The sequence below is a fragment of the Epinephelus moara genome, unplaced genomic scaffold (assembly GCF_006386435.1).
Source record: "Epinephelus moara isolate mb unplaced genomic scaffold, YSFRI_EMoa_1.0 scaffold2553, whole genome shotgun sequence".
NCBI classification, from domain to species: Eukaryota; Metazoa; Chordata; class Actinopteri; order Perciformes; family Serranidae; genus Epinephelus; species Epinephelus moara.
The window spans coordinates 1-2,130 of NW_026080154.1; the positions used below are offsets into that span (position 1 = coordinate 1).

At 42.4% G+C, this 2,130-nt stretch overlaps 1 long non-coding RNA gene across 1 annotated transcript; it reads left to right on the forward strand.

Moving 5' to 3' along the window:
* Positions 1 to 54: 54 nt before the first annotated feature.
* LOC126387167 (uncharacterized) lies at positions 55 to 1,502 on the forward strand. The gene is made up of 3 exons (XR_007569608.1): positions 55 to 182; positions 1,084 to 1,246; positions 1,363 to 1,502. It is a non-coding gene; the product is annotated as an uncharacterized LOC126387167 (long non-coding RNA).
* The last annotated feature ends 628 nt before the right edge of the window (positions 1,503 to 2,130 follow it).

Consider the following 2,130-nt stretch of genomic DNA (forward strand, 5'->3'; position numbering starts at 1 on the left):
TGCCTTTATTGTTTGGTTTGCCTGTGCTTATCATTATTGCTGTCTGTTGTTTGTCAGAGGCCTGGTTAACAACTACTGTCGTAACCCCGACAATGAGGCAAGTCCCTGGTGTTACACTACTGACCCTGACAGCCGCTGGGAGTACTGTGATGTGCCAAGCTGTGAGGATGGAGTCGGACCAGGTATAACAGTAATCAGTGGTTTTGATTTTCACCAGTTTACAATAACATTAATGACAGTGGTGATGAAGGTAGATTGAAAGATCACACTCGTCAATAAAGATGAGTGCAGTGCTCAATCAAAACACGCCTGTTTAAAGATGAGTGCAGTGCTCAATCAAAACACGCCTGTTCCTAATGTCTACATTTGACATTTGTCATTCATACATACATATATATATATATACAGTATATATACATACTGTAAATGTATGTGTGTCTGTGTGTATGTATTAATTTACATTTATGTAACCAGTGGACTCTAGTGATGTCTGCGTTGTGTAGATATAAAGAGGCCAAGACTGTGGATATCTTTGGAGGCGATTTCTGTTTATTCCTAACAACAGGTGGAAAAAACGAAAATCCTCCATCATACACAACATGCAAACTCCAGCTCATACACAAATTAAGCTACACAAGATAGTGTTAGCATGAAATGGACCTATGAACAGAAAACAGTGGTAAAACACAGAAATTACTGTAAGAGCAATGTGGCTAACCTCTCCCACGGAGCACAACAGCAAAAGGGGAGAGGTAAGGAGGGAGACACCCATTTATAGGTGGGGTACCCCCAAAGGTGAACGTAGAGGTACAGAAACTGGCTATCAACGCTGCAAATATTGAGTGCTGAGGCCTAAGCATGTCAAGTAATAACAACTGAAACAAATGTAGATTCAACTTTGTTACACATATTCGTGCTGTATAAATGACCTTGTTACATTCATATGTATATTGTATATGAATGGCTGTTACAGCAGCTGTTCAGTCAGTTTCATTTTGTAATTTGACATTATTCAAAATGCCCCCACTTTACTTGTATTTTCTTTGAGCTCTGTAACCAATCCATCTCATCTTCTGTGCTCAGCATCCAAGCCTCCCACCCTCATCCCACATCTGACCTGTTTCACTGGTAAAGGTGAAGCATACCGAGGCACCACTGCTGTAACTGAATCTGGCAAAACATGCCAGAGCTGGTCGGCTCAGACACCACACCAACACGACCGCACGCCACACAATAATCCCAGAAAGTAAGAGCTACTGTAACTGAAAAATGTTCTTCTTGATAAAAGAGGGACCTATGGCATGTTTCCTTGATTTTTGGGTTTGCCTGTGTTTATCATTATTACTGTCTGTTGTTTGTCAGAGGCCTGGTTAGCAACTACTGTCGTAACCCTGACAATGAGAGGAGACCCTGGTGTTACACTACTGACTCTGAAAGCCGCTGGGAGTACTGCAGTGTACCACGCTGTGAGGATGCAGCCAGACCAGGTATAACAATAATCAATGGTGATGATTTCTCACCACTGTTATTCATATCCATTTACTGTATAGGCTATGTACGTGTGAGTGTGTGTGTGTGTGTGTGTGTGTCTATATATATGTATATATATATATATATATATATATGTATATATACACACACACACACACACACACACACACACACACACACNTCTGGCACTAGTGTGTTGGTGGCAGATCCACTTAGTCCAGTGGGTTGTGAGGTGGGTAAATGGCATATGCCACAGATGCTCATTCAGAATGGGATCTGGGGAATTTGGAGGCCAGGTTGACACTTTGAGGTCTTTGTCACATTCCTTGGGCCAATCCTGAGCAATGTATGCAGTGTGGCATGGTGCATTGTCCTGCTGGGGGGCCACTGCCATTGGGGAGTACTGTTGCCATGAAGGGGGGTACTTGGTCTGCAACTGTGTTTGAGTGGGTGGAACATGTCAGGTGGTATCAACATGAATGCCAGAACCAAAGGTTTCCCAGCAGAACAATGCATTGGAACAAAATAATAAAAGTTATTCAACTCACCTGTCAGTGGTTTTAATGTTTTGGTTGATCAGTGTATATAAAATCACCCTCTCAACCTCTTCGGGTGGTATCTGTATCATCCTCAAGCTGG